This window comes from Cyanistes caeruleus, chromosome 18 (genome assembly GCF_971803275.1).
Source record: "Cyanistes caeruleus chromosome 18, bCyaCae1.hap1.1, whole genome shotgun sequence".
Classification (NCBI taxonomy): Eukaryota; Metazoa; Chordata; class Aves; order Passeriformes; family Paridae; genus Cyanistes; species Cyanistes caeruleus.
Genome location: NC_141718.1, coordinates 2,107,690 through 2,135,159, shown reverse-complemented (window position 1 = coordinate 2,135,159; position 27,470 = coordinate 2,107,690). Strand labels below are relative to the sequence as shown.

The window sequence follows — 27,470 nt, the reverse complement described above, 5'->3', positions numbered from 1 at the left end:
ATAAGCAAGTTGCAGCCAGCTCTAACAGTCTCTACATCAAATCACACAATCTCTCAAAACACACAGTGGCAAAAGCAGCACGCTGCCTGCCTGGAGGCAGCCCACTCCAGCTTTCCAGGGCTCTGCTCCATCATTCCCTGCTTTCCCCAGGGTGCAAAGCAAAGCCCACAGCAAAGCAGGTGCCCTCTGGCCACCTCCTGGCCCTGGGTGCTGTGACAGTGCTGCTGCTGTCGTCACCCTGTGCTTCCATGTCCCTCCTCTCTCCATCCACCTGCTTGTTCCTGCCTTTTCCATGATGCTAGGAGTGTTTTGGAGCAGGAATCGTGTGTTTATCTGAGTGTGTAGCCGTTTTTGTAAAGGGGCCCAGTTTCCTGGCTGAGGGCTCTGAGAGTTCCACTATCCACATCTCATTGGACATTACAATTCCCCGTCTTGGAGGAGATAAAGGGGCTATTTTCCCTCTTCTTTGGCTACAGGGAGGCTTGGCAACAACCTCCAGTGGAGATGTGTTCACCTTTCTATGCCTGCAGTGCCTGTGGCAAAGCCCTGGGAAGGGCTCCCTTTGTGGAAGGGTTTTTGGGTAAACATAAACGGCTCTGAGGAATGAGAAATCCTTGCTGCTGCCCCACAGGATGGGGAAGCACTGGAACACCATCACCAGGGACATCTAATTGCTATAAATAATGGCAAATAGAGAAATCAGACAAACAGCTTTGGCTCTGCCTGGTTTCTCTTGACTCCACAGATGAACAAAACTAGGGTGATATTTGACAATTCTAGTGCCAAGGCAGGGCAGGCAGTTTTGGAAAAAACCAAAACAATCCCTCTTGACATCTCCTTATGCATAATGCTTTAAGAGGGTCAGGCACAAGGTCTGAAGTCCATGAAGACCCTACACAAGAACTGATGATCAGGCTGGCCCAAAGGATGCAGTTGAGATCTGCCAGCTAATTATTTCATTAGACATTTTAAATAACTGACTCAGCCAAGGATGATCACACCCAGCTGTGACACCTGTAATTGAAACGACACAGGGAACAGGATGAATATCCCCAGATAAAATCCAGGGAAGGCACTCCTGCTGCTCTCCCTGACTGAGCCTCTCAAGACAAGTAAAAACACAGAGCAGCAGCCCAGGTTGAAATGCCCATGAGCAATTAAGCAGAGGGAGCATCCTGGTGAGAACATTGGCAGATGAACGTGTCCTAAGAGCACACAGGAACCACTGAGGACAGAATTACCCTGTCCTGAGCTATGCTTCACACCCATCTCCCCCAAAATCACACCATGTTGAGTGGTCCTCAGCCCCACATGGGCTGTAATCCAGTTCTTCCCCACACCAGAGCAAGTTCCCAGTGAGTCTCATTCCCCTCAGCTCCATCAAAACCCAAGAATACGGAGCACCAGGAATATGGAGCAGCCTCCAGAACTGCCACCCTTAAAACCCAAAGTACAGAGTGTGTTTCAGAATAAAAGCAGTTTGAGCAGCGTCAGCTCTGCCTGTGTTTGTTTCTATGGAAAATTGTTACTTTAATGTGAGTCATGGGAGTAATTAAGGGATAAATAGCAGCGCTGCAGTTCATCAACACGCTGGTGCCATTGCAAAAGCAAAGGGAAGTGTATGCATTCCTACAGAGACACAAATCCAGCCAGGGTGCTGGCAAAACAACTGCTCCCATCTTTTGGGCTTTGGCAGTCTCCTCTGGGCTTAGGCTGGTGTTGATCAGGAATAGCCCTGCTGATGTGATTTACCGGAGAATCTGGGAGTTGGTTCCATTTAAGTCAGGACACACAAGAAAGGGACCAGTGCAGGAACACAACCTCGTAAAATGGGGCAGGCTCAGATGGCTGCTGTTTGTTAAACTTGACAGCAAAAGAAAAACATATTGCACCTTTGCTGATTTTTCTTTCTTTTTTTTCCTTCTTTTTCCTCTAGGATATGCTGAAGGAAAGGAAGAGCTTGCAGATGTTCCCTGTCAAAGCACTGACTGAATGGCAACTGTGACAGTGTTGTTCTAGCCCTCCCTGTGGGATCACCAGGGCTGTAAATCAGGCCAGCAAGGGTGGAATCTGAGGTGGAATGGCTGTGGGATGGGGCATTGACTCTTGCCAGGTGTAAGAGGGAGTCTCCATCCTGGCCATTTGGTTAAACCAGCACCTTTCCAGGCTGGCCCAAAGGTTTTAGCCAAGGAGCTTGTGTCCAGAAAAACATTTACCAGAACCCTTTGATGCTTCTGGACACATCTCTGTGGCACAAAGGAGCTCCCCTGGGGCATGGCCATTCAAATGGCTCCAGGCTGGTGGTGCTCAGCAGCCTAGACTGCTCTGTAGGAGATTCCTGCAGCCTCACTCCTTCTGCCCAGCAAGATCCAGCACCACCAGCCCTTCAGGGCTTCTGGGGGGCACTGGCAGCCGCTTTGGAGGGAGATCTGAGGAAAGACTTGAAGAGGAGTGAGTGCCAGCTCTGCACCTGTCCATGTGGAAAGACAATTTCTCAGCTGAAATCCATACTGTGGACCCTTCCTCTCTATTTCTTTCTCCTTAGTATTTGCAGATGATTTCAAGCAACTCAGTTTTCCATTCTCTAATGAGCAATTTAAATGCTAAAGGGCAGTGCCTCTGTTGAAGGCAGCTGAAGCCAAGGGAGCTGTGACAGTTTATGCCAGCTGAAGCTTTGCCTTTAAGTAAATGTTTTAAACTTTCCACTAAGGAGCCTAAAATAAGCCATAGCATGAAACATTAAGAGCAAAGAATGAACTCTGGAGACCAGAGGGATTTGGGAAATGAAATGAGATCCATCTTGCTGGCACATTTTCCCCCCTTGTCTATTTTTGGAATTTAAAAAATTCTCCCAGATTTGTCTTTTACAAACCAGCCTTTTGTTCAGTGAGCAGCACTGAGCAGCGTCCCGATTCACAGAGAGCAGGTGAGCTCTGGCAGGGCAGGATGAAAAATACAGAGCTGGAAACTATTAATATCTTTTACTGCTGGAGAACCAAAGAGCTTGGCACAGTTGCTGTTTGTTTTCTTTAAAGGGCTTTTCAGCTGTGCAACATGCAAACAAATACAAGAGGAACAAGGTTTCTAGCTGGGGAGAAGAGCAAGTTGAGATGAACCCAACTCTTCTCCAGGGCACCGTGATCCCTGCCAGGATTGAGGAGCTTTTCCTGGGGGATTATAGATAGGTTTGACCATGCAAGGTGTGTTCACACAGCTGAGTGGGAGGCACCTGGCTCTGCTCAGCAGACAGGCTCAGGAAACCTGGGCTCTGACTCCTGCCTGTGGGATTAACTTTCGAGGGGACCCCAGCCTGTCACTTAAAGCCCAGTTCTCCCTCTGGCTTGCAACCACACTTTCCACTTCCTTTAAATGGAGCAGGGGATCTCTGTTGCTTATGAAAACTGAGCTTCCAAACACTTCACTCTCCCCATGTTTAAAACAAGAAGGAGAATATTTTGAGATCAGTGGATAAGAACACCTGGGAGCGCTAATACCTATGTGCCCTGCCAAGATACTGGGAGATTAAGCAAATATTTTGAGGGCTGTAAGATCTTATGAGGTGGGTATGGGGCTGTTTAGTATATCAAGGATATATTTTTCTCCCTGCCTTCATTTTTTTCCACAAATGGAAGAACTCAGGCAGAGAGGGGGGCTACTGAGACTTGTGAAGGGAGTCTAAATTGAAAACAAAGAGCACATCTAATGGCACCCTAAGATTTGGCCTGAATATCACCAAAGAAGACATAGCTGAAAAAGTAAATAATTTTTGGGGATGGTGGCTGCACAGGCTGTTATTCCAAACAGGATGCTATGAAGCTGATAAGGGTTTAGAAAAGATATTCTCTGTAGTGGGAGACTCCATCCCCTCAGTTCGGGGCAGTATACATTTAGGAAGACAATAGACTGGAGTGTGTGCAGAGAGAATAAAATGAATGATAAAGAGGTTTTGAAAACATGACCTGCAAAAAAAGGTGGAAGGAAGGGAATTTGTTTAGTCTAGAAGAGAGAAGAATGAGTGGAACATGATAATGATCTTCCAATATTTGTAAAAGGGATAGGAACTGTTCTCCAGAACCTTGGGAAGGGCAAGAAGAAATCAGCCTAATTTATTGCCAGGAAGTTTTAGACAGTACTGTAGGTAAAGCCAACTAAAGAGAAAGCTCTAGGATGGGCTGCCTAGGGAAATGGGAAATGTCCATCATGGGAAGTTTTTAAGAAGACTCTAGCAATTCAGATATAAATTCAGGTACTTTACAAAACAAATCATGGTGTTTGCAGAGACAAGAATACCCCAGCGTGGGCAGACGGTTGCTTACACGAAAGTGTTTTGAAAGTCACCCAGGTGTAACAGCACTGAATAGCAGTTGATTCATTCCAAATTAAGTAAGAATAACTGGTGTGGGAGTAACAAACAGCATTTTTGTTTCCAAAATTGCTTTTAGACCTCATCTCTAAAGAATAAATAGTTTCTTAAAAAGCACTAATGACAAAGGAAATTACACAGAAAGGTGACTGTAGTCCTGACTTCAACAGGAGAGTGCTACAGCACCTGGAGGGCTTTCAAAACTGGCAGATCACAGTATAAATAATCTAATACAGACTCTGACTCAGGTAATGCAGCCTTAAGAGGATGCACCTTTATCTCTGTCTACTCTTCCTCTCACCTTCCATGACTGAAGAGCAAAAATAGTGACTTTATATATAATTTTACACTCCTAATCACTGGCCCAAGTCGCTGCTCTTGCAGCTCTATCTCTACAGCATGGAAATCCATCCTGCTGCACTGCATGGTGGAGAAAGTTCAAGATCCACTCCCCTGCAAGGCACAGCTTCCTCCCAGGTGGGATATGGAAATGCTGGAAGGGCAGGAATCTGCACATACACGGCTCATGGCCTCTGGGATGGAGCTGGTAGTGGAGGCTGCTCACTCACCAGCCCAGGCAGAAACCTGCAGCCATCTCCTGAAACACCCCAAACCCAGCTCTTTTTCGCAAAACCTGATCTCTAAGTAAAAGCAAAACATCCCTCCCCAAAAGGCTGAGCCTTGAATCTTGTGAGTGCTGCTGGTTGTTTGGAAATGAGAGGATTTGCAGGAAGTGCTGCTCTCTGATCCTCTCCAAAGGGAATCTCCAGTCTCCTGAAGGGAAGGAGCAGCAACATATTGGCTGAGGGGAGACCATAGGCTGCTGATAATATTTGGGTGAAAACCCACACCCAGTTATGTTATTCCTCCAAAATCTCCTCCAGGGCTGTGTTTTTTTAAACAGCACCTGGAGAAATTCTGCTAGAGGACGGCAACACAGGCCAAAGAATGACTCAAAACCACCTACTCATTTTAGGATATTAAGTGGTCTGAAAGGATTGGATGCTCCAAAGGTGAGAGCTAGGTGTGTGGCACTGCTGCAAAACAAACCTTCTGGAAGCTCTGGATAAGAATAATGATAATAATTCCTATTTTACAGGCACAGCCTTGCTCTCCTCTGCAAGGGCAAGGCTGTGTACAGCCAGCTTCTTTGGGAGCCCAGAGATCTGCTCTACACCAGTGTGAATTAGGATGTTCCCAGGGTGGGATTCACAGTTGCATGACAACAACACATCCGTGTGGGTCTCCGAGAATTTGATGCAAACACTACCCTTAATTCCCTGGAGACTGCCTGGCTGCTCTGGTTTGCTTGCCAGAAGGGCTCTTGTGTCTGAGCTTCGCTGCAGGGATGCCTTGTGTTAGCTCCTCTTCCATTTTTCACTTTTTTTTTTTTCCCCTAGGAAACCTCTTGTTAGGCAGGACTGAGCGTCCTTGAAAGCACCAGTTATAACAAACAACCAGGGGCAGATCTCAGGCAAACGCTGCACGAGTCACAGGTCACAGCTGGAAGTGGTTTTAGGGGAAATTCAAAATTACTGTCAAAAGCAGTTCTCTCTCATTTTAATTGTAATTGGTTAATCTCATTTTATTTGCCTTGCGGCTATGGCTGTGAAGCTCAGGAAACTCTCAGGGCCCCTGCTCTGCTCTCAGTTACCCTGGGAGCAATTCTGAAGACTTCAGCAGAGTTACTTTGGGTTTATCCCTTGTGCCACCAAGAACAGAGGCCATTGCTCTGAGAAGTCCTTGGCAAAGGGAGGAATGAATGTGGCAGGCGGCTTTTCCTTTTTCAGAAATGAAACCAGACAAATGGTATTCACTGATTTAACCTTCCGTGTGGCCCCTCTGCTGAGCTGCCAGCACGGGGAGTGATGGTTTTGTGTGTGTGTGCTGGTCTCTTCATCCTCTCTGGAGCTGGAGGAGGGATGGGCAGGGCTACAGCTGGGAAGGTGGGGATACAAAGGCAGTCTGCTCCTGTAGGCATGGAATGCACCACGCACATGGACAAGCTCTCCACTAAGAGGTTAAACCTCTCCCTGCAGGACACCCAGGAAATTGTTAGTCCAGTGCTATCCCATCAAACTGCAGAGCAAACCAACCCCTGGGGATGAGCTGGGCGCTGCTGTAACCACGGGATGCGCTAAGGAGGCGGCGGTGCCTGGTGAGCAGTTTGGCACAGACCCGAGTGAACACATCGAACAGGGTGTCCAAGGCCTCTGTCTCCCCAGCTCCCCTCAGCACACGTGTGCAATCGCATGGAATTTGCTGTTTTGACTTGCAGGCAAGTCAAAAAGCTGTCGAACAGCGATCGCATCTAACACCACTCATCATCACCATCAATTGTTCTCCAAATGAAACAGGCCACGTCGCCAAGCAAAATGCTTGGGAAGATATTTTTCCACTGGACATGCGTCCAAAATAAATACAGGAAAATCTCCTTCTCCAAGCACTTTTCCTGATTACTTTTCATTTGAATCATTAGTAAACCCGAGATACACACACAATAGCACAAGACTGATGAAAACCCACTTCAACATAGTGCCCCATTTTTTTTCCTGAAGATTAATCCTCTTTGTTATTCTCAGTGTATGAGAAAAACATTCCTCCAGCCTATCCAAAGCCAAAAAAAGATGTGCACATCTTCACATGTGCATCCCTTGTTACATGGATGCTTTTTGCAGCTGTTCATTTCAGGCCTGAAGAACACTCTGGTGGGTTTTTGCCACAGTGTGTATAAACCCACACTTACTGTTAAATCTGTCTGCCTAACGTGCCATGCTGAGATGAGATCCTGTTGCTGCAGCTTTGGGATTTTGCTTCAAGGGAACACCAAGGTCCACCTCTGTGACTAAATCCCATCCCAGACAGATTCCAGGTTTAGTGCCCTGGTTTACAATGAATAGGGGCAGGGAAGAAACCCCGTATCTCTGTGAGGACTGAGAGTAATGACCACCTGCACTGAGATCTGCAACCAGGGAAAAAGCACAAGGAAAGGAGAACTTGGAACAACAGCCATGACTTGCCCTCACTGCCTGTGTCCAGGAGCTCTCAGCACTCATCCCTTCACTGGACTGCTCAGTGTCACTTCAGGAAGGGCCCTCAGAGCAAGACGTGCCCATCAAGGCTGGAGCTTAGTTCTGCCAAAATCTGAATCCAAACCACACAGATTCTCTTAATGTCAGTGGGTCCCACCCAAATGGCCCAGGTTCACTCAAACCTCAAACCGAGACCCGTCCCAGGCTCTGTGCACAAGACCTTCTCTTTCTCTTTGTCCAAATCCCTGCCTGCAGCGGATGTCCTGGAGAACCTGGCTTGCAGCTGGAGACCATAATGAAACTTATGGAATGTTCACTGAACTCCAGAAACCCAGAGATGGGAAAGGCAAATTACAGGCCTCTAGTCCTTGGCTTTTGTGTGCTGGCATTGCCTTTGGATGTGCTAAACACTGTGGATAAGAAATGTTCTGGTTTGCAAGAAAGCAGGTTTTCAGCCAACTGCTTTTACTTGGTGGATTTTCTAATGGATCAGTACCCATCTCTGCTCTTGTCTCCATTTCAGTGTGACAGGACAGATCACAAGAAATGGATGCACTGAGCTATGGTACAAGCAAGTGGGACTCCAAGGATTTTCCAGGCTCCATCCCACACCTGGCATACCAGACACTGGTTACTTATTTCTCTGCAAAGCAGTGGGCAGCCCGGGGCCCTGTCTGGAGGTGACTACATCTAAATGGAAGCCATTCCTTTCAATCTATCTTGACCTCTGCATGCAGTCGAGCCCCACTGCTTTTTGCAGTGAAGGTGGGAGTGTTTAGACATGAAACATGCCAGAAGCTGGAGCTGGGACTGTACCACTGCTTAGAGAACCAGCATTTCCAGCACCTCCAGTCTTAATGTAATTTACTTTGCCCTGCTTTGGATTGCTTCCTTGGCTTATTTGTAATAAGGTCTCTGCCTGGCTGTGAGAGCAGCCCACAGCTCAGGCCCTCCCTCAGATCACTGCTGGGCTCTTTCCTGGGATGACTTGGAGCTGGTGGCCTGGCATGCACATGTGCTGCAGTGTCACAGCCTGGGAGGTACCAAACCAGAGCCCTGTGCCAAGGGGAATGTGCTGCCTGGAATGCTCTGTATGTGCTGGAAGTGCCCAGAGCAAGCACGGCTCCATCCCCTGCAAAGGCAGAGTTGCTTCCTGAAAAGAGAAGCCCTCTTGGCCATCTGGATTGCTGCTCTGATGAGCAGCCACTCAGCCCTGAGATTCCTGGCACAGCTCTACTTCACACAGCACAGATGCCTCAAGGCTGGCCCAAGCCTGTGCCCCTGCTCACCCTGGCCAGCAGGAGCTTTGGAGACCTCTGCCCTCACTGACTGCTCCTCCTTTTCTGTCCTGTGCTTATATAACACAAACTCTCCCCTCAGATGAAGGTGTCCCTCTATGGTGGCCTCTGAGCCATCCCACACCAGTAAGGTGGTGGTGCTCCCCAGAGCTGCTGGTGAGTACAGGCCTTCAGGAGCCCCTGGAATGTTTGTCAGGGCTCTGCCTGTCCCTCCTGCTGCCAGCCCCCAGTGCAAACCAGTGCTCCCAGTCACATGAAGCTGGGGCAGCCCCTTGGCCAGCCCAGCACTGTCTTGGGTGAGCCATTCCTTGTCAGGAGGCCTCAGGATCTGCGGTACAAGATGACAGGAACCTGGCAGAGAACAGATGCTTTCAGAAGAAGTCCCCCTCCTCAGCAGCCCTTAAACCTCCCAGCCCCAAGACTCCTGTGCAAATACCTGGCATTTACTAGCATTGCCTGAATTTTGGGTGAGAGTTCCTCATCTTCCTGCTCCACAGCTCAGTGCTGACATTTTAGGAGCAGCGATCCTGATCTCACATGATAAGCTAAATCCAAACCTCCTGAGGCTGCAGCCCAGGGAGCAAACAGCTCTTTCAGCACTTGGAAGCTGGGGCTCTGGATGCAGCTTTCTGGGTGTGCTGAGCTATGCAACATCTACATCTCAAGCAAGAGCCTCCCCCTAACTCACAGCCACCAGCAGGGCTGCAGGCATTGTTCAGACTCTCAAGCAGAACTCACAGCAATGGATTATGTTTCCATAAAAAGCTGAGGGAGGAGGTAGCAACCACGGCAGGGATTGTGGCTGGAGGAACTGGTCATACCTACAAAGCAGGAGAAGGAGGGATGAGAGGGCTGGAGCTGGGTTGTGCTGCCTCATTAGTGCTAACATCCCGATAAACTGCAGCTTTGGAACAGATCTGACTTAGTGTTTCCTTCTTCCCACCCCCAACCCACTGTGTTATTTCTCACAGAACAAAAATCCTGAGTCTTGCCCAGCTCTACCACCAGAACACTAATCCTTTGGGCTGTGGTGTTGGATTAAGTCTTGGACCCTGAGAAAGCACTTCCAAAGCACAGTAAAGATTTTGTTTGTTGGGGTCTAACCCATGGTTGTGCCATGGTTGTGAAACTGTGGCTTTCTTTTGCTTTTAAGCAGCCCAGATGAAGCAAGGAAAGGAAGGCTGTTCTGAGAGACTATTCCTAATGGTCTGAAAATAAACCCAGTATTTTTCTTGGCTTGTAAAGGAAAATGGTTACCTTGATTGCAACTTGGTTCTAACACACATTTCAGACAGTAATGAAGACTGCAGATATGACGCTTGTACAGGCTCTGTTACACAAACCTTCACAGAGGGTTTTTTTTATCCTTTTTCTTTTCATTCTATACCCAAAACTCTGCCTGGTGTAGCTAAGGACCTCTAATGGCTTTTTGGGAAAAGGAGCTTTGTCTCAGGTGCTAAAGCTGGGAGCCACCTTTTATTCTTTGCCATACTGACAAAAGGTTAATGAAACAGAGCTGGCATTTCATCAAGGCCAGCACTGAAAATTAGGGACAGAGCTGCCATTAAAAATAACCAGATGCATGTGCTTCCACCCCTGACACACCGGTCTTGAAATATCTCCCTTTTGGGTTGTACAGCTTCCAAGGAATAGCAGGAAATTACAATTGTTACACTGGCCAGAGAATGGATTTAATTTGTACTGTTTTATCCTCCCTGTTGGAAACTATCCTCTCTTTTCTTCCACGCCAGCTAGAAAGAAAAGAAAAAATTCAGCAAACCCAACACATTTCTGTATGAAGCCTTCCATGCAGTTGGATCACAGCCTACCTTGAGGAGTGCTTACTCCCTCTGTCAAAGGTGTGGACTTTTCCCCTTCTTCAGGGTTTATTGTGACACAGCCACACAGGGCATTCTACAGACAAATTTGTGGGTGTTTAATTAAAGATAGTTTGAAAACCATTGGTTGGTGAGTTCAAGTGGTACACCAAGCTGATGCTAGGGGTGTGGATGCCTAGATGCTACAGAAAAAGCTGTTTCTCAGGGTGTTAAAGAGCTGGTTAAAGGTGTTGTGCACATGCCAGGGCAAAGCCTGGTGGTTACAGTTAAAGAATCTGCAAGAGGAAAATTGATTTTATGGATGCAGAGGAAGGCAGAAGCTGCAGTACAAGTAGCACATCAAACTGTCCAGGAGTGACTGTCCAAACAGAGCCTTGGCTGGTTTGGATTAGTTCAGCAAGCATCAGACTCTTACTAAGGCAACCACATTGTGCAAGCTCAGAGAAGGAGCTGGGCAAGTTCTAAGCATGTACACAATGGTGAGGTTGCTTCAGCTGAAGGGTAATTACTTGTTGAGCAATCATAATCCAAGTAATTTGATCTCATGTCTGTAGGAGAGAGAGGTTTGCATTCATCTAAGCCACCTGTTTTCCTTAAGTAGGTACAACTCTGGGCTACACAGGTGGAAACAGCCTTTGGAAGGACAGGTTGCTGGCCTGGATAGATGACAAAGAGCTGCAGATTTATGAGGGATGAGCAATGATAGACAATTTTTTAAAAAAAGATGAATTTTGTACTCTTGTGACATCACCGTGGGAATGCATTTGGCTGTGTTAAGGCTGGAGAGATGATTGCAGTGACTGAGTTACAGGGGCTTAATGAATTACTGCTCGTCAGCTGAGCTGTGGTAAGTGCCTGTGCTGTTGGACACACACAGTACATTGCGTTAGCTCACGGCTGATTTGAGGCACACTGAGGCATCATGTGGTTATCCAGAGCAGAAACTGGCCTGAGCCCATAGCCTAAAACCCCTTTGCTTTTTGAGAAGTACCTAGCCACATTAATTGGCTGCAGTGGGATGGCTTTAACAGCTCATGTGGCTCCAGAGCACAGTGAGGCTCACAGGAGGACTGAGGGTGGTTCTGAACTGCGAGATGCAGGGTCCTGTTCCAGCCAGGCTCTGCACCCCTATGGACAGCACAGCCCCAAGATCTGCACCAGAAGTGGTTTGTTACTGACTCAGGAGTGAGGAATCACAGGAATGCGTTAACAGCACAAACCTGGGAGGTCTAAAGGAGGTCAGGGAGGAGAACAGCAGCTCTGCAGCGAGGCCATGGGAAAGCTCTGGAGCTGTTCTGCTCCAGTGCTCCAGCCCTGAGGTGATGTGGCTGGAAGCAGATGAAAGGCGGCTGGTGAGGCATGGTGAATCACTCCTGTTGGGAGCCTTCCCTCTTTCAGCAGGGACTGGAGCCAAGAGCTGAAGTGACTCACGATAGCAGCATGGGCAGATGATGGAGCTGAGGATGGCACAACTCTGCTCAATGCCTGTCATGGAGCCAGGCCATGTCAGGTCCAACAGCACCCCTGGGGCAGGAGAACTGCAGCAGCATTCTTGGTGGGGCTGCCATTGCCAATGCACTTGAGAATTTCTGGCTATCTTTTTTGCTTCCCAAAGCTTAATTTTCTCTTCCCTAGAGAGGAACAGGAGCTTCCAGAAAAGCTGCCTCTCTAGCTACCTTCAGCCCTACCCTGCCAATGCAGAGTGTTGGAGGAGGAAGGGTGTAGAAGGGAGAGGAGAGCAAGACAGAGAACGCAAAGCAAAAGAAGGAGCAGGACTGACGGGGGAGAGCATGGGGGCAGTGGGGACAGGCTGCTGTGTTGGGATCCATGGCACTGCCACTCAGCCCTGGAATCAGATGGTGATGCAGTAAGGAGTGAGAGGATGGGTGGGGAGGGAGAAGAGAGCAGACATCCAGCAGCAGGGACATGGCTGTGGCTACGAGGCACTGGAGTCTGATCAGTCTGATCAATCCTGGATAAGCTGTGCCCAGAGTTTCCTCTCCTCCATGCACACTGTGGCTTACAGCTCACAGGGCCACCACGAGGGGATGCAAGCACCGATGGGGGATTGGCTGCTGTTTGTCTGATTCCTCCCTGGGCTCCTGACTTGGCCTGCAAAAATGCTCAGCAATTCCTCGCAACCTTTATAGTGGTCTGGACAAAATTTACAGCAAGTAAAAGAGGCCCAGGAAAAGCTGTTTGCATGGTAGGCAGACACAAAGAACACTTAATCCTGGGTTTTGCTACCTGTCACAGTGCATTACACTCCCCTGCAGCTGACCCCCACCGTGGAGCAGAGCTTCCCCCAGCAGCAGGACTGCAGTCACAGATCTGTGTTTGTGTTCAGGAGGGCTCTTTCCAAGGCATCAGACAAATGGGGAGCTCTGGGAGGTGGGGCTGAGAGTAGGCAACTGTCAAACCCTTTTATAGAAGGTCCCACAGGAATTTGTTTTCCTCCTATTTTTAAGTTGAAAAGGATCGAGTTTCACTGCAGGAAATAGTTCCTCTCCTCCTCCCTCCCACACACCTTTAATTTTTTTCTACAGCATGTTGGAAGAGCAGGCTGCTGTCTGCCTCAGGTTTCCAAGAATCAGGCAAACTCCAAAGCACTTGTTATCTGCAGCCAAGGAAGCAAAGGGAGAGAGGCTGGAGAAGAAGTGCTCCTGTCTGCAAATGTTCAGAGCCTTAGGGTGCCTTTATTGGTGAGATACACCCTTCCCCATCCCTTTTAACGAGGTTGAGATTGTAATCAGGGTTTCAGAAGAGGTTTCTGTGAAGCCCCTAGAGAAAAAAATACCCATATCCATTGAAGCTGCTTTGCTTCTTACCTAGCAGTGTCACAGGAAGATCCTGGGGAGGGAGTGCAATAGCCCACCCTCAAGGAATCTCAGGGGTGGACATGTGCAACAGCACTCAAACACAGGCCTAACTGCATTCCTGTTTGAAACAAACACGGTGCAATCACCTCAAAATCTCCACGTGCCAGGGCTCTGCTGATATCACAGCACAGATCCCGCACATTGATAAACCTGCACCATTTGCAGATGCAAAATGTGCATCCATGCATGGGGGCTCTGGGCAAAATGCACTTAAGCCACCAGACTTCAAATCCCAGCCTGTCACTGAGGATTGAGAGCAGGGGTCTGGCTAATGAACAACAGCCTGATGGACACCTTTTGATCCTCAGCATTTGCAGCCCAGTGATTACACACCCACCCCCTCCCCATTCTCCTGATACTGATCAATTTTGCTCACCAGGCACACCCACCCTTCCCTCACCTGCTCCAGCTCATTTCTCCTGTTTCCCTTCAGTGACAGCACAGACAATGCCTCCTTTATAGGTGCTTCCACATGCCTGGTGGAAAACCTATCGAGACTAGCACAGTTCTATCAATGATCTCCTGTTTATTATTCCTCCTGGCATGGGATTTGCCATTACCTCTCTAGCACAGGCAATGTTTTCCATTCATCTTTTCTCAGCCAGTTGTTTGCTCATTTGCAGTGGGGGGCTTCAGAAGAGACAAAGCTACAACTGATAGGAAACATAAGGCCAGGCTGCTGCCAACAGGGGACATTCCTCAGGGACATCCAGAGCCTTAGAAATAGTTACTGCAGTCTCTTTCAACAGTGGTTGTGCACACCTGTTCAAAAAGCTTTGCCTTTGGACCTGTCTTTCTGATGACCTTTGATAGCCACCTGTTACTCAAACACTTTTTAAGTTCACATTCTTCCAATGCAATCAGTATTGGGTAAATAACTCCTTCTCACTCCACTGACTTTACAATGTGCCAGAGGGCTGTGGCAGAGCAGGACATCCCCTCAGATCTCAGGGCCTGATAGGTGATTCCGGCCTGCAGAGTGATGTTAGTGTGATTTCAAGTAAAGTCTGTCAGAAACTCATCTGCAGACCTGTTCCAAGAAAATTTAAGTAGATGTCTGCTCTCCTCACTTCTGTAAGAAGAACACAGAATAACCAGTAACATGCATTTCCCAGGCATCACAAAATACGAAAGGACATTTCAAATCTAAAAAATGAAGCAAGTTCTTGGGTTTTGCTCTGGTACAGATATTCAGAATCACCCTCTCTGCTTATGCTAACATTGTTCTGGCAAACATGGTCACACCATGGAGCTGGGTGTGCTCCATGGACATAAAACTTGAATGGGGTTGAATCTTTCAGTTTTCAATAAGTCAAATGTCACAATGAGAGCTGTGGTAATGAAGTTGCTGATGTAACCAGCCTTTAAAATACTTTGGACTAGAAGATTTCTGCTATTATTAGAGCCACAATACTTTCCCTTTTCAGTCACAAAGGGGCAAGCAGGATGCTTTGCTCTAAAGTGTATAGTAGGGTGGAAACTTGGAGTCGTGAAAACTGAGCAAGACACACAGGACAAACTAAGGAGATCAGATTTGAGTTTGCAAAACAAACCCAGCTGGCAGAGGGAAGATGTGGATTAGAACAAAGAGTGAGAGTTCAGCTGGGGAACAGACCCACAGCTATCCTGGAGGAAGAAAGAACTTTTCCAGCCCTCCCTTCCCAACACTTTCACTGCAAAACCTCACAGATTTTGACCTAGAACTGCCCTTTTCCTCCTCCACTCCTGCATGGGCTGGCTGTCTGGGACATTATCTCAGCACTGCTCAGATCCCATTGGGCTCTCTCTGCCTGCACCTCCCAGGCTCTGGTAACAGATACCTGAGTCAGAAGATGAAAACACCATGTTGTGGTTATTTCAGCTCTGTCCCTTTTGTTCACCTTTAGGAGCCCATAGTGGCTCCTGGAAACAAATCACCCTCACCAAAGTCATTGCTGTTCAGACACTCCAGCTCCTGACTCTCATTAGCAGAACAATATTGCTGCCTCCATCACTCTGGTAAACCCCCACACAGTCAAGAGCTGCTTGGCAAGGTTCACATTCCACATACACAGGGTGAGTTCCCTGCACCCTCCAAAAAAGCTGGAAAGGTGCTGCAGGCAAGCCCTTTGTGTTTCACATGGGCCTTTCACAGAAATGTGGACAGAAGCAGATGCAGCCCAGCAGCCAGAGGCTACCCCTGCTTCAGTGGGCCAGGAAAACCATGCACATATGGCAAGAGGCCCTGGGAAGAAGGTGAAGAATTTAGCAAGTTAGAGAAGAGAAACAACAGGAAATGCTGCTGCTGGCTAAGCATCTTCATTCAGAAGTTATTTTTAAATGCAGCTCCTGCTCTTACTGTGTTTTTGCCCCTCGGCATTACAGAGGAGCTATAAATACAGGTGCTGGGGGTGCCAAAGTTTGGGGAAGGTGCTGTAGCCTGACTTAAAATGTGGGCTGGCACTCCTGCTGTGCAGAACAAGAATGTGCTGTTCCTCCACGCAGGTCTTAACATTTCAAGCCAGACAGAGGGAACAAATGCCCACAGACCTTTTTATTGTCAGGAGAGACTGGCAGGGCTTCATCTACTTGCCTACAGCCCCAGAATGTCTTTCCATGAAGGCTTCCAGCATGCAAGCCACAAAAGAACATTTTCATCTTTGGAACAGCGCTGTGGCAGGAGATTGTCCCAAGGAGGGATGTCCAGGCTTGGCTCACAGCACTGTCCAACCCTGAGCAGTTTGTTTTTCTTGCAGGAGAAGGTAGGCAGTGAGGGGCTAGATCCTCTCTCCAGTTCAACCTTCAGTGCATTCACACAGCTCAGTGTTGCTTGAACCAAAAGCTGGTCTTGCAGGAGGAAAGGAATCCCTATGGGATTTGTCCAGGCACTTTGGAGCAATTCAGAGGGTTACCACCATGAGCAAGAAAATACCTGTAAAAGTCATGGGCAGAAAAATGGGCTTTTGTGTGTCTGCATGAGTGCAGTAGGTTCACACTGATAATGCTGTCTGGATTTGCAACTGTCTAGACAATGGGAAAATTAGCATCATGAAACTGGATAGTTTTGTGAAATGCCCAGCCAAATAATCTGGGAAATATTTTTGTAGTGGTTCTCCTCAGAGGGAGATATGAGCCTGTCCATTAGAGATGCAGATCTTTTGCCTTCTGCTGAGGGATGGAGGGGTTTCACTGAGCTCACTGAGCCTCATCTGCCATGGTTTCCAGCCAGACACTGGTGCTACTGTGGAGGAAAATAAGCCCACAGCACAACCATGGCAAATGAGCTTTCTGTAGGCTGGAGCTGCTGCTCTTCTGGCACGGAAAGAGAATTTCATCCTAAGAGCTAGAGGCAAGGACTGTATGAACAGTGGTTTACCTCTGGAGACAAACAACTAGAAGTCAGTGTCTCCCCAGCCTGTTTTACAGCCTGCAGTTAAGTCCAAAGGATTTCTAGGCTGCAGGGTAAGAGCTCACAGAGAGCAAACAAAACTCATTCTGAGCCTCTTGCCTGGAGCCCCAGGAGCACAGGGATTAGAGATGCACAGGGATCTCTCCTCCTCTCACCCTGGACATGATGCAGCAGCCAGAATTGTGCTCAAAGCTGAGCTGTGCTTTGTCTCCATGGCCACTCTTCCACAGAGCTGTAACACCCAGTACAGTGAGACACCTGATGCACAGCAGCACCATAAGAAACAACCTGGATGCAGAAGCTAGTCCAGAAGCAAAACAGTGGCCAGCAAATCTAGTGCCCAGTTAGAGAATGCTAGAGCTAAAGAATTGCTAGTTTGCAACACTTGGGGTGAGCTCAGTGGTCCTGAAGTGTTGTACTTTGATTACCCCAATATCCTCAGGATTTTAAAGAGGAAGGCAGTTTTGCTCTTGAGACAGTGCAGAAGCAGTTCAGAGAAATAAAAGCCTCTGATCCCCCATTTTATGTCAGAGGAAGATACTAATTAATACCCTTCATATGCTATTGGAAGAATTTCCTACCTATGACAAAATAACAACACCACAAAGTTAATACTTTTGTGCTGCAGATTCTGTTGTTTGACTTTCCTGGGCTATTTCCTTGCCCCCATCCATCACAACCCTGACTGGATAATTCCACCCCCCCCTCCAGTTTTTGTAGAAGTAATCTTTTGAGTTTTATGAAGTTGATCTTGGCTCATGGCACACATCCCACATCTGTTTTCCTAGGCCTTACTGTTTGACTCAGAATGATTGCATTTTAACTTCATCCCCCCACTGCTACCGTCAAGTGTAAAACCCAAACTAAGCACTCCCACCACCCCCAGGGCATACCTGACGTCTGGGGAGGCACATGTCCCCTCACCTCCTGGTACTGAATAGTGAGAGGTTACTGTAAGAATGCTGACTGCTTATTTATTATTCTTGAAGATGATACGGTGTGAACTGACAGCATAGGTTAAATACAATTATTCTGTATGAGTGAGTTTTCAAAGCTTTCCTTTTGGTTCTTATCCAAGATCCTTAAAAGCACATCATTAAGGATAAGCATGCACACAGAGCAGTGGGATGTGACATATTCTTTAACTTGTCTTGTTGGCTTTGCTACCTTTTGAAGTTGAAAGAGAGAGAAACTGCCCATCCCTGTTCTTGGGCAAACTGCCATGCATTTCCAGGAGACTTTGGAGCAAAGATCTCATTGCTTCATGTCCAAGGTGGCAGAACCATCCCCAGGTACTGCAAGACACAAACTTTCAGGTGGAAAATACTTGCTGAAAATCTTGGTCTCTCAAGATTCAGACTTTCCCAAGTTGAAACTTTTAAAAGTCCTCATTCTCTTTGAAACCATAAGCTCTTGGCTTCTTAGCACCTCGCTGAATTTCAGCAGGGGTGATTGGGAGAGAAAAATGCTGAATTCAGTAAGGCAACATGTACATTTGAGATAGGATATGGTCAGGCAAGAGCACATCTGTTGGGCATGTAGTCAGAAAATCTCTGCGGGACCTCTGCTGATTCATGACCTTCAGTTAAATTTGGTTAGATATATCTGGGCTGGATCTGCTGCCTACCATTCTGCATCTGGTAATAGAGTTAATAAATACTTCTTTCAGCATCAGCTTTCCTGTGGTATTTTGCTCAGTCCAATTCTGCTACTAGGCAGAACTCAGAAATGCAGGGATCTGCCAGTTAGAGTTATCCCAAGTGCAAAACAGTAAATCCAACAGGAAACATGAAGGCCATGAGTTAACAGCAGCTCCCTTCCAGAATAACCCCCTTTCCCAACTCTGAGCACTGCAGAGTTCTGACCATCTCTGCTTGGTTAATCCAAGAGCAAGATGGCTACAGAGCTGAAATGGTGACACATCAAAAAAAGAAAAAAAAAAAAGGAGCTGAGGAGATATTTTCAATGCTGCTAGTCGGTAATTATTCTGAAGAATGAACAATAAGGGAAATACCTTTCACAGGGGCACATCACTATGATTTGGAATAAAGGTAAAGTTTTAAAACTCCTGCACAGCTCTCTGGTTGCAATTAGGAAATGTTAACTCAGTCAGGCATGGAGTGCTTCCTTGCCAATGTCTGAGCCTTGTTTTGTCTCTGATAGCTCCACATTCTGCTTTTAAGAGACAGCTCATGTTTGATGTTACAGTGTCAATATATAAGGCTAAATTCTGTCCTGGCATACTCTGACCTTTGGGGAAAAAAAGAAAAAAAGAGGGGGTGATTTTTTTTTACTGGTGAAGATGATAATCTTTAATGGCTGATTTTTTTTTTAGTGAAGATGACAGTTCTTGGTTTGAGGTGCACATTTTAAGTCATGTGACTTTGGGCATCATTCTTCACAGATGTCCTGAAATGCTACACTGGAAACAAAGTTTGAAAACTGGGCTAGGAACAGGGGTCCCTCTTTCTTGCTTTCATCCTTGGAATCCTTTTGGAGTCCTTTTCTGGGCTGCTGGGCTTGCTCTGAGTTCTCCAGCCCACTGCAAGGTGTAATGGGAGTGTAAGGAGCTGTGTTAGCTCCTCATAGCTCCTCACTCCAAAAGAAAGCCCAGGGTGGAACACAAGCATTCCTGTCAGAACATGGAAAACTATCAGACAGAACAGCTGCATTTGAACATATCCCTCTAGACATGCTGTTGGGCAGGGCAGGGAAGAGTTTGGAGAGATGGGCTGATGTCTGGATGCATTTTAGTGCACACCAGGTCTCCCTGGAAGCGAGCCCTCCTCACCTCACCTGGTCCAGAGCTCCTTGTGTCCCCTTGCACCAAGGTGTCCCTTGGAGTCAGGAGAGCTCCAAGTCACACTGCTGCTGTTGCAGACTGTTCTGCTCCATCTTACTCATTCCCTTGAACTTCCTATAGTCCCTCCTTTTCCCCAAACACACAATAAAGATCCTAGAGAATGTAGGCCTATCGTAGAACAACTAAAAGAATTTAAGGCTTTGTAAAAATCGGGTCCAAAGTGAGAGCAACACATTTACAGTGATCACCTGAGCGTAGCACTACAAAAAATACCAAAAGCAAGACAGCTGAACATTGCTTTTTTCAAACTACAGACAGGCTGCATTAACCACAAAGGAAACCCAAGGAGAGCTCGTGTCTGGAAGAAATAAAACATTTGCATAACATTCACCGTGCATTCAATTCTAGCAGGAGGTGCTTGGGACCTCCTTGGTCAATGGGAGTGCAAACTCAGAAGTTCTCTCCCTAAAGAGGCTTGGAAACACTTCCTCAGGTCCATGTCCCACCACAGGCACCATTTCACCTTTCACACAGTCAACCCAATTTCCAGGTGACCCCTGCAACGCATGACAACCAGTTTTGAATACCAGAAGCAGATACACAGAAGAAATTAATATGATCCAAACAACTACAGAAAGGGTTTAACCTCCTAACCCTGTGCTGGAGTTAGGGATCACAAGTACAACCACTGAGCACAGAGCAACATCACAGGCTGAAAGCTGCAGAGCTGCAGTGATAGAAATGTGCTGCTGTAGCAAATCCAGTCCTGCTCTCTGCACTAGCCCAGAGGTTGCCAGCACAGTTTCTCTCCACCACTGTACAGTCTGTCCTTCCCATGTGCTGAGGTTGCAATAAATCCCAACTACTCTCCACTGCAGGCATCACTCAAGTGCTGATGGCTAGACCAAGAGAACTTAAACAAAGCCATCCCACAAGTCACACTCATTTATCTGGTGTCTCACCCCTTTTTTTGCTTCAGAGGAGGCCATGACTAAGAATGGATACATCAGTGCAGTAACAGGATCATCCAAAGCCACATCCTCACACGCTGCTGCCACGTGTCACATCAGGGCACAAACCCTCCCCTTTAACGTAAGTTAAAAGTGCCTGTGTGTTTTGGAGCAAGGGGAATGTGGCTGAGATTCTTCCTTTGCTGACACACCACAGTGCTAAGCTGCTGTGGTGGGCACCAGAAGGAACAAATGTAAAGTCAAAGGCATTATAATCTAAGGAAGGGCTGGAGAAACCCAAACTGAGATGTCATAAAAACATAAGCCAGAATTCATTACAATTTGTAACCAAAAAGAAACTATTGATATGCCAGTTTCCACCATAAATAGCTAGGGTTGAGGGTCTGAGTTTATTAAACATTGAATGACTTACCATATGTTGTACTGGATGGTTTTGGTCGGAAGTCCACAAAGGATCTGTTAGACAGCAATTTCTCCTGTTGAGACAAAAACTCAGAGGTAAAAACTGCCTTGCCAAGCCCAGAAGATAAGCACAAAGACACATTGTTTTAAATCACATGAGAGCAGAATGTGCTGGAACATAGCAAATACAAACTTGGGGTGTTTAGACTACAGCCTGTCTGCCTTTTTCCAAGTTGGGTTGAATGAAAAAGTAATTTAGAGCGAGTTCAAGACTACTGCAGTCATGCCAGAGAGTCCCAGCTGCACAGTGGGTTGTTTAATCTGGGACAGCAGCTCATTTACAGGTAAAGTTTCCAGGTGTTTACAAGGCAGTGTGGTAGGGAGGAGCTGGCTCACAGCAACTGGCCCTGATCCTGTTCTCCCCCATCTCCTCTGTGGATGCCCCTGCAAATGGGGGATTTTCTGCCTTTATCCAGTGTAGCTTTATCCCTGAAGATGTGGTGGGGTTGGGCATGGTCAGCAGGAGAAATCCCAGGTTTTACTTTCTCTGCCAGGGATTTGCTTAGTTCCTGTGCCCTGAGCACCTTATTCACCACAGAAGTAGGTCTAATATCCAGGTTTTAAACCTGTAACTCCCTGGAATAGAATTGACTGATGGAGGTGTGTAAGAAGTACAGAAGAACAGTTTAGATGCTGCAGATTCTCCATGCTGATTGCCAAACAGATTAATCCTTTTGACTTCTGTGGGATGGGTGGTTTGTCTTTGTCACAGAGGACTCCAAAGCAGGTCCAGTTTGAGGAAGGGGAGATCCAAGGTTGACCATGAAGCTGGGAAAATGGATTATGGCACCAACTTTCTCACTGTGCACAGTGATGGAGGTGGACAGAGACTGTCAGGAATTAGGCTGAATTCTCCTTTCCCAAGGATTTTGATCACTGTGGAACATACCCTCAGGATATTTGCCAAGCTTATTCAAACAAACATAGGGAAGCTCCTTGAGGCAGGACCCACAACTTCCCAGCCCAGCAGTTAAAAGGCAGGAGGGGAGCAAACAGCAGTCACTTTGTGTGACATGGAGAGCCGAGGAAATTTGAAAGACAAATTATTCAAAATAAAAAGCAGTGCAAAAACAGATTAGGAAACTACTGTGCCGTGACTATTAATGAAGCGATAGAAAATATCAATCACTCCCTGGCCTCTGAAGCTTGCTGTGAGAGAAGAATTAGGAGATTTTATGTTCCGAGTACCAGGAAACCACAGGGCCCTGGTGCCTAGTTTTCAAAAGAACACTGAATCACAGGGAGGAAAGCAGAGTGCTGCAAAGAGCCAAGGGCAGTGTTTAAAAATAGCAGCTTTCAGTTTTGCTGCTTTTTTCTTCTTCTTAAGTGCCTGGATATAGGATCATGTCAGAGGGTGGATAAAGAGAGCAGACCAGCCCCTGTGGAGAGAGAAGTGTTCCTGAATGAAGTACTGCCAGTCAGGGGTTGTGGGCTGCTCATTTTGCACTCCAGCTCTCCCCCTCAAAGGAACCAGTCTTTCCTGATCCTCCTGCCTGCCCAGCACAAGAGAAGGGCACTGGGGGAGTGGGGACTGAGGAGCTTTTCAAGCCCATCAGTGTGTGCAGAAGCCAGTGCAAATGAGCACACAATGAATGTGTGATCCAGCCAGAACCTTCCCCTTCTGGGCACACACAGAGCCAATTTCCCATGGCATTAAGGACACTTCTGAAGTGCTGTGCAAGGAATGGGATTTACTGAGATGTTTGTGCTGATGCTCTGGGTCTGTGGGCAGGGAGAAACCACATCTGGCTGCTGTACACTGGCAAAAGTGCTAAACCAAGAGAAAGGATATCTGAGTTCTGATACTGTTCAACTTTCTCCCTCCCTCAGACTCTGGACTATGCATCTCTTGAAAGACCAGCAGGCCAAAGTCACAGCACCTACCAAAGCAACCACGTGGAGAAGTCGAGTGTTGGTACTTTAGACAGGCAAAGGAGACAGAGAAGTATCTCCTGAAATGCACAATAAAGTTTTAGGTCATGCAGTGGGGTAACAGTGATGATTTTAAGGCAGAAATGGGCAGGGGCTGCAGAAAGAAACGAAATCTCATCCAAACAGACAGAAAAACAGATATGTCTTTAGGTAGCTGATCTTAGGAGACAAAGCTCTGTGCTTGCAGAGAGGCAGGATGCCCCCGTGGGCCTTTGCTTTGTCTGTGAAAAGAGAAGAAAGGCACATCTGATGCTCTGGATAAGGCTGTCTGCATCTGCCTCTCCAGGGAAGTCTGCTGTGTCTTATGACTCACTGCTCAGAGGATGCTCTCAAATCTATAGAGGAATAATTTGTGTAATAAGGGCAGCAAGTGCAAGGAGCCACATAAAATCCTTTTTCCCAATTAAGCAAGCAGAAACACAAACCTTTTTTCTCAGCCTTCTCAGGGACAAAACAAGCAAGTTTTTCACTGCAATAAACTATGATTGAAATGGAAGGTGGGGGAAGAGAAATACTGGCTCTGTCACTTGGTTAACAGGAGTACACAAATCACTTAAACTGCTACCAGAGCACTGCAAGATTGAATCATTGCAAATTCAGTTTCTCCTGTCACCACCAAGGACTTCCAGGCTCTGGTGTGGACAACAACCAACATTCACAAAAAATTGAGTACAGATTAGAAAGCAAAAACCTTGTATGGATAATTATGCTGACCAAGTCCTAAAGGAACATTTTAACTTTTCAAATATGCAGAAAAATCCCAAACATCTGGAATCTGAAGTATTTCCTTGTAAAGGAGTTTCCACTGGAATGCCATCTGTTCTTGCTGTTCTTTGAGATAGGCTGCTGACACAACCAACTGGACCAGCATGGCACAGAGCTCTTCATTCCTGTGGTTCATAAAAGAACCCAGTAGTGCCACAGGCCAGCGTAATTGTCATGTCACACACACAGATTAAGCAGGCAACCTCCTGCTTTCATGGAGATGAGGAGCCCCACGTGTCCTAGAGATGCTCCACGAGACACCCAAAGTTACTTTTGCTCTTGCTGTCCTTCAAAAGAACCAAGCCAGGATGTGTTAGGAGCAAACCCAATGGTGCAGTGTCCTGCCCTCTGAGTAGACCCGAAAGCTTTCATTATGTGGGAAAATCTTTAAAGCACAAACTCAGATCCAGTTCATTCACTGCTTCCCTCAGCCTCGCAGGTATAAACAGCTCCTTCAGCCCAGCTGGCCTGGGATATTCCCTTGCTCAGCTTTCACTGGAGACCAGTGTGACTGCTGACAAAAGCAGTGTAGAAATGCCCTATAGTGCAGCCCTAATGGTAGAAGAGTTCTCACTAAATTGCCACTCCAGGGACTTTCCTGTAGTTTCTGCACCTATAAAAGGCTGACTGGGACATGGCAAAACTGTCATCCCAATACAGGGAGGCAATTCAGAACAGGAGCAGGACTCCATACAACATTCCCCTCTTTTAAATGTAGATACTGCAGCAGATTGGAAAAACAGGTGGCTTTTCCTCAGAGAATATATACCAGGGAACATTCTAAGAAGCAGGGCCAAGATGAATTAACCTGATCAACTGCACTAAACTTATTGTAAAGTACAGGAATCATGAAGCACTGCATTTCCTCATTTGTGGCTTGGAAAACAAATTTGCCATTGAGCTTCTTTTGGAGGGCAGTAGGAGAGGGCTCAAAGAAGCACACACTGCTGCATCTTCATCTACCATTGCACCTTACCAGCACAGATCCCTGGACTTCCTTGTACTTTTTACCCCTCAGCAGTTGTGAAGTACCACAAATACACATACTCAAGCCTGGGGAGTTTTCTGTTTTTCATCTGAAAGATTTCAAAAGGTTTCACAAGGGCCAAAATGAAAAGGCATTTGGATGTTTCCTAGACAAAACCTTGTTGTTTCCATTCTGCAGGAAGAGCTGACACTTTAAAAGACAACCAACCACAGACATTGAGAAATGGTGCAAGACATCTTTCAGTTTGTCTTTGCCAACGCTTTGACCTCGCCACAGCGACCAGACAGAGCTTGCTGAAAAGTTCTCAATACTTGGAAAAATAGTGGCACCACTCTACCATCTCTCATCCAAAGCAATGCATGAACACATTGTACTTCTGGAACAATTCTGGCCCTTGGCTGCATTTTGGGGCTATAAACACAGACAGAAGTGGAAGGGACACATGAGAAGAGTAGAGTAAAGCTGCTGGTAATGATGGATAGTATTTTTTAACAGGGTTCAGTGTGGCTGTACAAGGAACAAGCCAGGCACAGGGAACACTGCATCATGCTCATGTTTCCCAGGTACGCCCTGGATTGAAATCCTCATGGATTTCTATACCCCTTAGTGTTGGCTGCAGAGTAGGGTTTCCTTGGGGTTTTAGAGACCAACATTATAAAGCTGTTTCTGAGAGAATGACACTGGTAAGAGAACTGGTGATAACAGCAGCAAAACCCAGAGTCTTTGGCACAACCAGAAATATAAGAGTTTTCCAAGTGGTCTCTGTCTTTATGGAGAGGATGTGGCTGTGAGCATGCACTTTGTTATCATAACAACAACAAAAAAAAAGCCACCAGCATCTCCTGATACCTCCAGAGAAAGCATTTGTGGTAACCCAGTAATTTGTAAGCAATTAGGGCACAGTGTTTTATGTTTAGAAATCCTTAAGCAGAAATGAAAAAGGTCTTCCCAGGAAGTGGCACTTACATCTTCCTTACAACTTCTCTGTGTTGTAACAAACACAGGGCAACAAAGGGCTAATCTGAAGTAGCCTCTGAGTGTTCTAATCAGGGATCCTTCATAAAAAAATCCCGATCTTAAGTAACATATAAATGTAATCATAAAAAATCTCAAGTTAAAGATTTTTCTAGGAGTTCAAGTTGGATCAGACTCCTGGTACCAAACTGCCAGCTCTCTGGCACCTTCTGTGACAAATATAAGGAAGTATAAAAGAACTAAACATCTAAAGTTTCCTTTCTCTGCATAGAGAACCTTACCTAAGACATTTAAAATACCTTTATCAAAGAACAAAGCTCCAGTGGAACCTTGTTAAGAATAATTTTGCACTGAGAGCAAAGACATGGATGTCCAGCAGTGAAAATCAGTTCAGGCATGTTTTGACACAGGAGAATTCTCACATCACAGCCTGGTCCCAGAATAACCACTGGTAAAATCCTTTTTGCAATGGGCCCAGTGGTTTGGATCACATTAATGCCAGCAGACACTTGACCTGGCTGTCTTGCCAGCTCCTAGGTTCATGCTTTCCCCCTTTGTTCATTAGATATTTGAAGCAACAATATCTAATTCCTCACCTGTTTTCAAGGAAAAAAAAAATCTCTTGAGAAGCTTTCTCTGTTCTCCTCCCACTTACACTTCCAGCTGGTTTTTGCCTTTGCATTGCTAGTTCTGTGCAAATCCAGGTCAACTCTGAAAATAAATCCCTGGCATTCAAAAAATCCTCCATTCTGATTTGAGATGGAATTTTGAACCTTTCCAAAGAAAATCTTGTGCCTGGCCATGGAGATCCTACAAATCATCCCATTTCCAGCACTGGATTGGATGAGAAGCTGAAGCATAAATTTGCCAGGTGATATAAACTGTGTTTCCCACATATTCATGTATTCAGATTCTCTGCTAACAACAACTCAGCAGCAGTAAAACTGGCTATAAAACTCCATCATCAGGTATTCTGGAACCCAAATCTCTGAGGTCTTAAAATGCCTGCCTATTGCCCAGGCCTACAGAGCAAGAGAAAATTACTGCAAGGAGCTCACTTCATTATCCCTGCACTGGATGAGCTGGACCAGCATTAAGGCCCCAGTGTCAGGCACTGCAAGGCAGCCCCTGCCCTTGGGAGTTTGAGATCTAAACCAGACAAAGCAGAGAACAGTCCTGAATTGCCTTTTCCTACACTGGAATATTTCAGATGAATAAAGCTGCAGGTTTTGGCAGGCAGTATCCAGCTCTGAACAATTTGCTTTGTATCCAGACTGCTTAAAAGATACCAGGGTGAATTCTTCCCATTGATTACATTTTGGGAAGAGTCCCAGGTCTTTGATTGAACTCCATTTTTTGATTGCACATTATAACTCTGCCAAACAAATATCCATCCAAAGGAACAGCACTACCTCTAGCAGACCCTTTGGGACCAGCACTAATGTCAGTGGAGCTCAGGCACCTTTTGTTCTTCTTTCTCCTCCAGGACCATGTGGCCACCATGATCCAAATGGGAAACAACACTTTTTGTGCACTCAGGAGCAGGGCTGGGGTAGCACAATTTTGACATGTCAACATGGCCCACGCCTGTACTCCTGACAGGGCTGGAGCCTCCCCCAGGAACACAAAACAGTTTCTTATGTCTCATTTCTGCCTCAGTTTTACTGAGGAATTTTCCTGCTGCACTTCAGCTGGAACAATATTTTAAGCAAATAATGATGACTGGAGAGGCAAGTTAAGGGAAGGCATCTAGGAGCTGGAAATCAGGTCCATTAC

The 27,470-nt window shown here is 46.6% G+C and overlaps 1 protein-coding gene across 9 annotated transcripts in view; it reads right to left on the bottom strand.

Annotated features, from left to right (window-relative positions):
• CCDC92 (coiled-coil domain containing 92) overlaps nucleotides 1-27,470 on the bottom strand; it is a 116,141-nt gene that overhangs the window by 28,759 nt on the left and 59,912 nt on the right. For all 9 annotated transcript variants that reach the window (XM_086855251.1, XM_086855250.1, XM_086855256.1 and 6 more), the window contains one exon: nucleotides 20,985-21,048. The gene's annotated coding sequence lies outside the window, so the exon portion shown is untranslated. The remainder of the gene's footprint in view (nucleotides 1-20,984; nucleotides 21,049-27,470) is intronic.